This window comes from Dermacentor andersoni, chromosome 1, assembly GCF_023375885.2.
Source record: "Dermacentor andersoni chromosome 1, qqDerAnde1_hic_scaffold, whole genome shotgun sequence".
Taxonomy (NCBI): domain Eukaryota; kingdom Metazoa; phylum Arthropoda; class Arachnida; order Ixodida; family Ixodidae; genus Dermacentor; species Dermacentor andersoni.
In genome coordinates this window covers 141,557,219-141,569,518 of record NC_092814.1, presented here as the reverse complement: position 1 = coordinate 141,569,518, position 12,300 = coordinate 141,557,219, and positions in this window count along the sequence as shown.

The following is a 12,300-nucleotide window of genomic DNA, read 5'->3' as shown; positions in this document are numbered from 1 at the left end:
TCATCTCATCTATGGGATCTAATGCGCGCGCTGTTTCTTTGTCTCTGCGTGTAGTAGTTGAGAGAGCCAGTTTAAGGGCAGAGTAGTTGGAAGGCATACTTTCTAGGAAAAAATGGCCGCTCAAGGAGAAGAGCGAACTCGAGCGGCTTTAGAGGCTAGGAAAACTGCCTTAAAATATTTAGACTTGAGGGAAAGCTTCGTTAACAAACTATAACACGGCAATCAGCACTCGAATACGACGAGAGAAATTACTGAGACGTGGAAAATTCCCTTGAAAAAAAATCTGGTTTGCTAGACAAATGCTCGTATGTATTGGACCTCTTAAAAGATGAGGGGTGAAATATGCGCTCACCGAGAGGGCATCTTCAGCGCGAGACATCCACAAGGCACCTTACAGAGATGTGGAGAGCTTCGCGGCCGGAACGAAGCATCCCTTCTCCGCCGACCAAGAGGGGGAAACGTGCTTTCCGATCGCTCAAGGTTGCGCGGACAACGCATAGCTCTAGCGTCTAGGAAAAGCTTAACCAGGTGCGATGGCGGCACGCATAGCGTGGGAAGCTAGCCGCCAGAATAACTATACCAAGGACTGCTGCTGATGAGGGCGAAGTACCTTCGTGTAATTATAATAACCCTAATAATTATAATAACCCTAATATTAGCTCGGGTGATTTTATCTAAATATATGTAAAAGGAGAATTCGTTTTTCTCGGCAACCACTGCACCAAATTTGACAAGGTTTGTTGCACTTTAAAGAAAAACGTAAAATCTAGTGACTGTTGGTTTCAAATTTTTGATTTAGGTCATCATTTGTTTATTGAAAATTGGCAAAAATCGCAAATTTTCGGAAACGAAACCATCAAGTTTACAACTCTGTCTTTCGGCAATGAAAAATGATATCACAATTCTGTGCATTGCATCTTACAGCACATCTAAAGCAGACAAAATTAATACATTACACATGAATCTCAAACGAAAATTAGTAATATGGAGATCAAGCTATGGAGACCATCGGCAAGGCTCCGTGAGCAGTTACCAAGCCGTTCACTTTTGTTGTCTTCCTTTCCTCGGCGGCAGCGCATTGTCTTGATGCCAGCGACGCGCTATATCTGCACGATCATTGCGTCATGCATCGCTTCTGCGATCAAGCAAGCTTTCGGCGGCACACGTTCGCTTCTATATTAACAATTAGAATTTAAACTGCTTGCCTTCGAAACAACAGCGTGAATAAAAATTGAAAGCGGACTGGCCGGCCACAAAGAACATGCTCACGAGGCCATACTATTGGTGACAACATCACAAAAGACTAGGTGCGGTCAGGTTGACTTTACAGGTTGGCAAGAAATGACTGACCTGCTAGTTGCTTCATTATCACAGAAAGAACAGAGCTTCAAGCTGTTAGCGCAGTTTGTGTGTGGGTCCTCCTTTGGGTCCCGTCTTGAAGTGCTGTTCTGTGACTTTACATATGTTCATATTTCTGCGTCAGTTACGCCTTCCAAGAGCGTGTACATAGAAAATTTTTGTTCGCATGCTTCTTACAAAGCGTGTTTAATCGAAATTTCTTCGCTTGGCTGCATAATCTCGAGGACGGGCTCCAAGCTGCTCATTTCTTTTAGCCATGTAAGATCAATTACTGAAAAGTTAATTAACCTAGCTTGGTAATTATGCACACAATTTCGCAACTTACTCCGCATCCAAAGGTTACAAATCTGAACACTCGCATGATAAAATGTCACCATTACTTGTATTGGTTTAACAGTTTTGTTTGGTGCAGTTAGAAGCAGCCGGCATATTGGTGGTGCGGTAGGCTTCTTATAAAGTAAGTATGAAAGTATGGACAGGTTATCTTGGCGCAAATCAACTTCATGAGCTTAAGAGGAAGCTTTAGCTCGGGCCCAACTTCGACGCGGCCTATTCATATACATGTAAAACGCAAAACCGTTTTTCTGAGATTACCCCTGGACCAATTATAATTAAATTTGTTGCATTTGAGAGAGTAAATTCAATTCTAGCGACGGTTGGCAGTGGCATTTTGATTTAGGGTCTGAATATTGTGAAGGAAATTTTAAAAAATTGGAAATTTGGGTAATAATAAACGCACGAAGCTTATAAATTAATAGCTCTGCATCAAGAACAGATATCCCGGTTCTGTAAACAGCATCCATTAGATCATTCAAAGCGCACAAGTTCTCTATGTCAATTTATATCTTACGCGAATTTGTTACGTTGTGTATGAGGGTTCTGCAAGATCTGTATTTCCACTATACTGAATGTTTTGTAATTCATGTGTAACTCATCAATTTCGTCCGCTTTAGGGTCTACTAATAGATTCAATCCACAGAATTGTGATAACATGTTTCATTACTGAGTTACGGAGTTGTACATTGATAGCCTCGTTTTCTGAAAATTCTAGATTTTAGCCAATTTTTAATAAATAATTGGCAACCTCAATAAAAAATTTCAAACCACCAGTCACTAGATATTAAGTCTTTCTTTTAAATGCAACAGATCTCGTCAAATTTGGCGCAGTGGTTGCCGAGAAAAACGAATTCTGCTTTTACGTGTATTTAGATAGGAGCATCCGAGCTAAAGCTTCCTCTTAAGCACATGTGCCTAACCATGCACTTCTGCCTTTACAATGGACTATTCTCAGCGCTACGATACATCACACATGGTGTGCGAGAACATTGTCCACGCTCCTGTTTAGATTTCTGAGCGCTGGTGGCATCAGGCTCGGTTTCGTGCCATCATCAGGAATAAAAACAGCTACCTGGGGGAAAGCATTGGAAACATTTTCAGTACTTTGTAACAAATGGATCAGTGCGGACATGTACGTTAGAACGAAAAGTACTGAAGTATTAGGATGACGGCATCGCTGCATGTATTTTGGCTGTATAATGTTACGATCTAAAGAAAAAATGCTGTGATTTTGTGAGAATTAATGCCGACATGAAATATGAGCTGCAACACAGTACCGGTGGTGGAACTGGCCCCCGGACTACAGGCGTACATTGCACTACGAAATGCTGGTTTGATAAATACCAGTAATTGGAAAGTGTTTAGCGCTTGGATTTTCTGCGTGTCGGCGCCGCTGTGCAGTCCTTGGGGGCCGTTTTTACCACGAGCACTATGTTTCAGCTAATATTAAAAGCAGCTGTATTCTCTTTTTTTTTGGGGGGGGGGAAGCATTTTTTAGCGTCTAATCACTGTTCCAAAGTTATAGGTTAGCTCAAGACGCACCTGCATGTGTTTCTAATATCCAGTATGTTGTCACAGATTCAATAGCGAAAGAGCGTTATCTTATCAGATTGCGCACGTGAAGCGAATACTGGCGCACATTCTCCATCACATTGGAGGACCCGAGATTGCACTGCAATATACGGGCATTCCAATCTGATGAACCGATGTCTTGATCCGTAGATCAGATCCAGAGGAAGCACTACTATATGCGCACAGCCATCGTTGTGCTTTGAGTGTTTTCCAGCGTTAGCTCAACTTTTATAATATTGTTACGGTTAATGTTAAACCGGCTTTATTCAAGGGACGAGATTGATGGTAAAGTCAAGATGGCGTCCTGAGGCTGCACCAGCTGACGTCTTCTTCCTCTTCTCCTCGCCTGGCTCATGCCGTAGGAATCCCCGGTTGCCAGATGAAGCCCGCTGGGCAAGTCCAAATCACTCGGAAAGCGTAGGGTGAAACCGCTTAAGACGGGCAACATGTACTAACTGGGTCCGGCTAGACCGACGACCAGCCGACGTCAAGCGTGCCACCACGTACGTCAAGTCACTCAAGCGATCTACAATGACGAATGGGCCCGTGTACTGGGGTAAAAACTTTTCGCATAAGCCACGTTTACGTTGCGGAGTCCACAACCACAGAAAGTCTCCTTTGGCGTACGAGACAGACTGGTGTCGGCTGTCATAGCGCTCTTTCGATCGGTGTTGCTATGCCACAGTACGAAGACGAGCGATACGCCTGGCTTGTTCGGCAAGACAAAGCGTCTTGGCAACAGAGTACTCGCTGTGAAAGTCAAACGGTATATAGTGTCAATGCAGCTTAGCTGTGGACGTGCGTAAAGGAGATAAAAAGGACTGTAATCGGTCGTCTCATGCTTTGCAGTATGCTAAGCATAGGTGATGAAGGGGAGTACGTCATCCCAGTCCTTGTGATCGGAAGATACGTACATGGCCAGCATGTTAGAGTTCTGTTCGTACGTTCTACAAGCCCATTTGTCTGAGGGTGATAAGGCGTTGAATGACGGAACTGCGAACTGCAGAGACGAAGCAGTTCTTCTACGGCGTCCGCAACGAACTGACGACCGCGATCGCTAATGATCACACGGGGGGACCATGTCGAAGAATAATGAATCGAAACAAAAACGTTGCAACGGACGCAGCTGTTGAAGATCGTACGGCCGCCGTTTCCGCGTAACGGATCAGATGGTCGACACATACGATCACACATGGGTTGTCGTTAGATGATCGGGGAAATGGGCCTAGAATATCGATACCCACTTGTTCAAATGGCAGGCGAGGCGGCGGCAGAGGTTGGAGAAGACCTGGCGGAGCGGTCGTAGGGCGCTTGTAGCGTTGACATTGTTCGCAACTGGCGACGTAGTGCTTGACTGTGTCCCGCATTCTGGGTCAGTAAAAACGCTACTGTGTCCGGTTCACAGTTCTGATGAATCCTAGATGGCCACAGGTCACATCGTCGTGCATGGCTCTCAGTATGTCCGTTCGCAGACTCTGCGGCACCACCAGAAGAAAGCGTGCGCCTTTAGCCGAATAATTGGTCTTGTAAAGCAGGCCGTTACGGACACAAAATCGACCGGTGGCTCCAGGACGCGATACGGCTACAAAGAGAGGTTCCAAGCTAATGTCATTTTCCTGCTCTGCTTTGAAAGTCATCGAGTCTGGGAATGTAGAAGAAATGGGAGCAAAACAGTCATCAAAATTGTCTTCGTCACACTCCGTCGTCGTCAGAGGAAGGCGGGAGAGACAGTCCGCATCTGCGTGGCGACGCCCGGACTTGTAGGAAATAACGAAGTCGTACTCCTGCAGTCGAAGAGCCCAACGTGACAGTCGTCCACTCGGGTCACGGAGACTCACCAACCAGCACAACGCGTGGTGGTCAATAATGATAGTGAACGGGCGACCGTAGATATAGGGCCGAAATTTGTGGACAGCGAAAACAGCTGCCAAGCAGTCTTGCTCGGTCACAGTGTAATTGCATTCCGCCTTAGTGAAAGAGTGACTAGCATAAGCCACAACGTGTTCAGCTCCTTGATGACGTTGCACAAGTACGGCACCGATGCCGATGCCACTGGCATCAGCGTGCACTTCCGTAGGTGCGGATGCATCGAAGTGACGCAATATGGGCCCTGATGTTAGTAGAAATTTTAGATAATGGAACGCGTCGTCGCAAGCCGATGTCCAGTTGAAAGGGACGGCTTTTTGGAAAAGACATGTTAGGGGGTACACCACATCGGCGAATCTTGGAACGAAGCGACGAAAATACGAGCACAGGCCCAAGAAACTCCTCAACTCCCGCACTGACTTCGGTGCTACGAAGGAGCTCATGCCGTAGCAATATGTTATATTCGTGACTCACTCTTTTGGAAGTGTTTGTTCTTCATATCGCTACAACGGGTGAGAGTATAGACGTTCTCCGTCCGTCTTCATTGAGTGAATACTGGGAAACGGACTAGGACTCTTCTTGGCGTCTGCGTTTACACATTTACCGTAACAATTTGTTATTCATAACTCACTTTTTAATTTAGGAGGCGGTAAAAGACAGCAACCTTATATTAAGATGAGGTCTTCATAACACAGAAAATTTAAATTCTTATTAGTCGGCTTTCACCTCATGTTAAGGAATTTCAATAAAGATATCCTTATGATAATTAAAAACCTATCCGCTTGACAACGTTTCATCTGAGTTCCCCTTTGCAAGCTGATACCGACTGGCAGGTGGTTCATATCGGGGGCCCTTGACATATGTCCAACCGTCAAACAAAGAGTTATTCCGAATGTTTCATTTCAGGAAGGCGTCGTTAGTCCAAACAAACGAGCTACCGTAACTCACATCGCCTATATCGCTGTCTTTTAGGCTTAGAGAAGAAATATATATTTTAAACCGACGCATCACGAATACGATATGAGCTGCCCCCGACCAGCCCAGTTAGGTTTCTTTCATTTCGTACGGTGTGCTAGCAGCGAATAGTAGCTCACGGAGTAGAGCGCTAAGTGTGGATGTGGCAGAGAAGGTGCTTTATATACTGTCTCGACACCGAACGAAAACTGGACGCCGCGCTTCTGGTCATTCCTAGAAAATTATATACGTGACGCCCAGCCATTTGCAACACAGCAACATTGTTTTGCGATGGGAGAGAGAGAGAGAGAGAAGGGAAGAAGGAAAGGCAGGGAGGTTAACCAGACTGAGTCCAGTTTGCTACCCTACACGTGGGGAGGGGAATGGGGAGTGAAAGAGCGAGAGAGAGAGAGAACTTAGGTGTAGGATGTCTATAGTCGGGCACTCAAGTCTGTTGCCTTCAGGTAGTGAAAAAGCGCTCGAACTGCTTTCTGCGCTAATGAACAGTGAGGCCAGGCTCCCAAGATCTTCGCTTCCGTAAATGACCTGTCATCCAGTCTATTCAAGGCACACTGGAGAGTCTCACGTTTATTATCGAAGCGAGAACAATGGCACAGAAGGTGACGGATGGTCTCTTCACAGTTGCACTTAGCGCACATTGGTGAATCCGCCATTCCAATACGATAGCTGTAGGAGTTGGTGAATGCTACTCCTACCCACAGCCGACACAGCAGTGTTGCTTCACGTCGTGGAAGATTCGCTGGTAATTTAAGTTTCAGTGATGGGTCGAGGCTGTATAAACGACACTGTGGTGTTCTGTGGTGTATGCCAGTAACTTAACGTGATGGTACGAGCGAGACTATGAAGCTCTCTTGCAGCGTCGACTCTCGATAAAGGTATAAGGAGTGTCGGTGAGCCAGCCTGGGCACGTCGGGCAGCGTCATCGGCGAGGTGATTACCAACGATGCCACAATGTCCCGGCAACCACTGAAATATGATATCACGTCCTCGTTCAGAAGCGCAATGGCAGGTTTCGTTGATTTGTGACACCAGCTGTTCATAATTGCCACGTCGTAAACTTCGCAAGCTCTGGAGGGCTGCTTTCGAGTCACAAAATATTGCCCATTTGTTGGGCGGTTCTTTTTCAATATATTCGACAGCAGCGCGAAGAGCGGCCAGTTCGGAACCTGTAGATGTCGTTACGTGTGAAGTCGTAAACTTGATGACGACCGATTGAGATGGTAGAACAACGGCGCCCGTAGAATTTTCCGAGACGGAACCATCCGTGTAAACATGGATTCGGTTAGCGTATGAACGTTGCAAAAGTTCCAATGTGATCTGCTTGAGAGCCGCAGTGGTCAGGCTAGCTTTCTTCACTATTCCTGGAACAGCAAGGTACACAGGAGGCTTTTTCAAGCACCACATAGGGGATGGCGTTCTTGTTGTGGGTGAGTGCCTCAAAGACAAAGACTGCCGGTTTGCCGCAATTGATCTGGAGAACGCTGCCTTGGGTCTTTTCTCAGGCAAGCGAGCGAGATGGTGGTCAGGCACTCTGGATATATGGCGAACATGCGCCCGGAGTGCGTCGATAGCTATATAGGTCAATATTAGGTGGTCTCCCGCGGTGGCAATTGTTGCCACAGTTGAAGCATTTCGAGGTAGCCCCAGACATGTTCGAAGGGCTTAGCCTTGAATACTCTGTAGGACATGGATGTTAGTTTTGTTAGCATTGGACAGCACTGGTGTGCTGTATCGCAAGTATCCTAGGAAGAGCGTCCTGTATAGTTGAAGCATAGATGCCACGGATGTGCCCCACGTTTTACCGGCAAGAAACCTTAGTATATGGAAGATAGAAGTAAGCCTCTTCTTCAAGTATGAGATGTGGGGGCTCCATGAAAGGTCTCTGTCTATAATAACGCCTAGGAATCGGTGAGTTTTTGCGTAGGAAATTGGTTGGAGGTCAATATAAATGGGGGTACCAGGTCATGGTACCCCATTGACCATGACCCTGACCTGGTTTGGCGATGGGAGAGTCCAGGTGAGAGACAGGGTAGTTATGGAGATGAAGACACGCTATTTTCTGCAGCAATTTAGGAATTAATTAATGAATGCCTTCATTTATTGAGAAAAAGGAGCAGCAAGCATCAGTGAAAGCACGTCTCGGCACACTGGAAAAGAAGCGAGGCACAAAGAGAGGAAAAGCTGGAGCCCGGGTGGCAGGTGAAGCCGCAGCTTAGGGTCGAGAGAATATAAGCGGGAGTTGGTGAAACCAGTTGAATTCCAGTGTAGATGTGTGATGTGGCGAGTAAATGATTGGAGTCACCGCCCAGCATCCGTCCTTTGCGGTTGTATAAGCACCCGCCGTTCTTGGTAACAAACGTTTACTGAAAACCAATCTTGCCAATTACTCATTCATCAGCAATGCCTCACCACTCATTCCTTACTGGCAGGGTCTGTTGATTACAACTACGCTGTCGCTTCAAGTTACGACTATAACTTGACGCTTGCGGTTACGCTTGCTATACTCGGAACTTTTGCTATTGCGGGAATACTATAAACATGCGTTTGCTGCACAAGTTAGAGAACAGATATTTTGGGTGAGCGTTTGCCACCTTACATACGCTCAACACAAACACCATTGCAGCATGTTACGGTGCGCGTCCCTTCAAGACAGAGACGCGAACGCAAACATAAGAACGCGTTAGAAGACAGGGTGCCGTCTTGGGCCTCGTGCCAAAGATAACCAAGCCAATAATATATTAGCAATCATGCTGTCGTTTCTATGCAAAGAGGTTATATCTTTAAACTTCTGGAGTGACAGTCCAATTCGCCCCCTACGGGAGCGCGTGAAGCCGCCGGCGGCCATATTGTTAGAGGAGAGGAGGGCGGCTAGAGTACGCGGCCGCGGTATACGGCGCGGCGTTCCCCGTGTTTGCGGTTCTGCGAGGCAAAATAAAATTAGACCCCTTTAAGAAGTTAACAGTCGCCGTTGTGTGTCGCTGTTGTAAAAAAATGTCATGGTGGTGGGCGCCTGGTGTTCTGTGTCTAATAAGTTGCGTGAACTGAAAAACAGTCGTGTTTCCTGTTTTCACCATTCAGTAACCTGCCGCATGCATCGGCAGTGTGATACCCTTTTGTCGATACGTGGTGCTGGCCCGTATTGGCAGTGACATGGCCTCGAAATATATAATCCTTATGCCATTTCTTAAAAAAATCACTGTTTGTGCGAATGAATGTTTTTGGTTTAAACTTAGAAAACAAGAAAAAAATAGAACGGTAGGTCTCATTTTTGTCCGGCGTTTCAGTTTCATCCGAAAAGAGTCGGTGAAAGCAAATTTACAATAAAGCTAAGGCGACCCACGATCTGCACTTAGCCGCAAGCACATGCGCTCCAATGAGAGTAACCTGCCAAAGTTAAGGTCATGTGTCAGCTGGCGGCTCAAGCAATCTTTACTTCCTTTTTCGTTTCTGCGTCCGTTCTACCTGCGTCTGCGGCGAAAACGAGAAGTGGGAAGGCAGATAAACAGAAAATTGTGGAGGGAGGTAGTAGCGTAATGGTTAGCGCGTCCAGCTCCAAAATGGAGGATGCTGCGAATACATGGGCTCGAATCCCGGTAGTTTGTTTGTGAAAACAACTTTCTGTGCTCTCTGGTGAGGGCAAAGCTCAGAATGAGGCGGCAGCCTGACGACAACGGTCGCCGTCAACGTAACAGAATAAGCGGGCGTGCGAGGTCACACCTAAAGCCGAAAGTATATTCAGAGGAAATACAGTATGCTGCTGTTGACAAAAAAAGATGATGAGTAACGAGCAGTGTTATTGAGCGAGGCTGTAGACCGATAACGTCACTAAAGACAGGACCACGCTCCTATCCCAGTGATAAGCAGAAATGTACATCGACAGCAAGCCAACTAGCATGTAATTGACACTTCATTAAGGTCGTTTCGTGTTTGTGTTGTGTCTAGCAGAAGCGAGTAGCGTAAGAGACGACATTGGAGAAAAAGTTCCCCTTCCAGAAAGTGCCAGCCGCTATGACGCATTGATCTCACCTGTAGGCACTTTTCGCCCTCTCGCACTCAGCTTCAGGCTGAAGAACGCGCCGTTTAGCTTCTCTAAGTTAATGAATATTGTGCTAAAGGACTTGCAGGAGCTCGCCTTGCCATATCTTGATGATGTAGCAATTTTTTCGGACAGCTGGGAACAACACTTATCGCACCTCAAACAGGTGTTCTCTCGATTGAGGGAAGCCGGCTTAACGATGAAAGCAGAAAAGTGTAGATTTGGTTGTCCACAGTTTACTTATCTGGGCCATGTTGTCCGCCAGGGCACGAGACGGCCGGCCGAGCTGAATATAGCCACGATTGGAGAATTTTCTCAGCCGCGCACGAAAACAGACCTTCGTTCATTTTTGGGACTTGTGGGATACTATGAACGGTACATTCCGAATTACTCGCAAATGGCAAGTCCATTAACGGACGCCCTCCGAAAGGGAGCACCGAGTAGCGTACACTGGGATAAGGACAAAGAGAACGCTTTCCAAAGTTTGAAAACGCTATTGGTTTCTCGTCCTGTGCTTCGCGCGCCAGACTACACAAAGGAACTCATAGTTCAATGCGACACAAACGACAGAGGTATGGGCGTGGTACTTAGTCAGGTCGGCGACGATAACGAAAAGCATCCTATCCTCTATGCCAGCCGTCAACTAAATGTAAGAGCCTAAAGCGCTTCAGAGAAGGATTGCGCTTGTTTAGTTTGGGCCGCCCAGAAGTTGTCGTGTTTCTTGTACGGAGCGAAGTTCATCTTCGAGACCGACCACTGTCCTCTGACGTGGCTCAATAAAATGTCACACAAAAATGGCCGCTTGCTCCGATGGAGCCTCACTCTCCAAGGGTACAACTTCTCCGTTCGATATAAAAAGGGAAAGTTGCATAGCAATGCGGACGTTTGAGCAGGCTACACTGTAAACAAAAGTTAGCCGACATTGGGGTTTTTGCGGCTCATGAGCTTTGAAGACTACCTTGCACCAGAAAATTACTCTGGCATGAGGCAGTAAAATGCGTTACATTACATCGTTTTACTACCATCTCTGAGAAACGTAGTAAAAGGATGTCATGAGCCGGCTTTACGACGTACGGAGTTTTAGATCACGTGACCAAAAACCATCTATTGAGAGTTTAAAACCACGTGATCTGGAACCAACCTGAAGATCACGTGATTAAATACTACCACTTTACTCCCCAAGGTCTCGATCATTGCAAGCTCCGCCCAATCCAGTTAAGCCTATGCTCGGCGACAGGCACGGCCGCGGCAGAAATAGCAAAGATCGATGCCGTGGCGGTGCATCCACCAGCGGAACGGCAGAACGTTGGAAACTTGGAACGTATGTACGTCGCGTAAGAGGTGCCTCAAGTGGACGCGGCTTCCTGCCGGCGCGCCGCCCGTTGCACGACCGACGAGCCAATCGACTGCATTGCGTCAGTGCGAACTCATCGAAAAATAATGTTCCGATTCCGCTCTGCACGGCGAACCGGCGTGGCCATGCTCGCATTCAGCGACAAAAATCGCCTCAAGAATCGTTCCTGGACCGATCCTCTCTACGGCAGGTAAATATCTTGCCGTTCGCGAGGGATACCGCCATCGGCCGGCAGCCTACAAACGGCGAGTTGTCGCGTCTGCTGCTCCGGCCGGAAGCAAGCGTGTCGGTCAAAGTTCATTGCCAAGCACAAGCCCACTTTTTCATGCTTCTACGAGCTAGAAAACGACTGTCTCTTGTCCACTTTGAAGCTGTGAACGGAATCGTCACGACCCACTGTAGCACAAAATAAACAAAACGTTGGTAAGTTGTAGTGACAGTCAATGGAAAGCCTCACGCACTAGAAATAGATGCGATCATGTCGAGCGGTCTCACCAATTCAAGATGAGGGCATATAATCTCGTAAACACGACAGCTAGCGCTGTAGGAAGCGTGTATACGAGCGGTGATCATGAATTTGTGCTCAGTAGGCGTCAAAGAAGCCCGTAGGCCATCCACTATTGCAAGCAGACGGAGCTGCACGGACGGCGCGCTGATGGGCTCGTGTTCGCCAGCTAAAGCGGGAGACACACGGCCCGATTCGGTGTCCGATCCGGCGTCCGACGCGCCTGAACGGCAGCCGGAATCGAGGTGTTTTGCCGTGCCGAACCGCCGGATCGGACGTCCGGCGTGCGAGAAACCG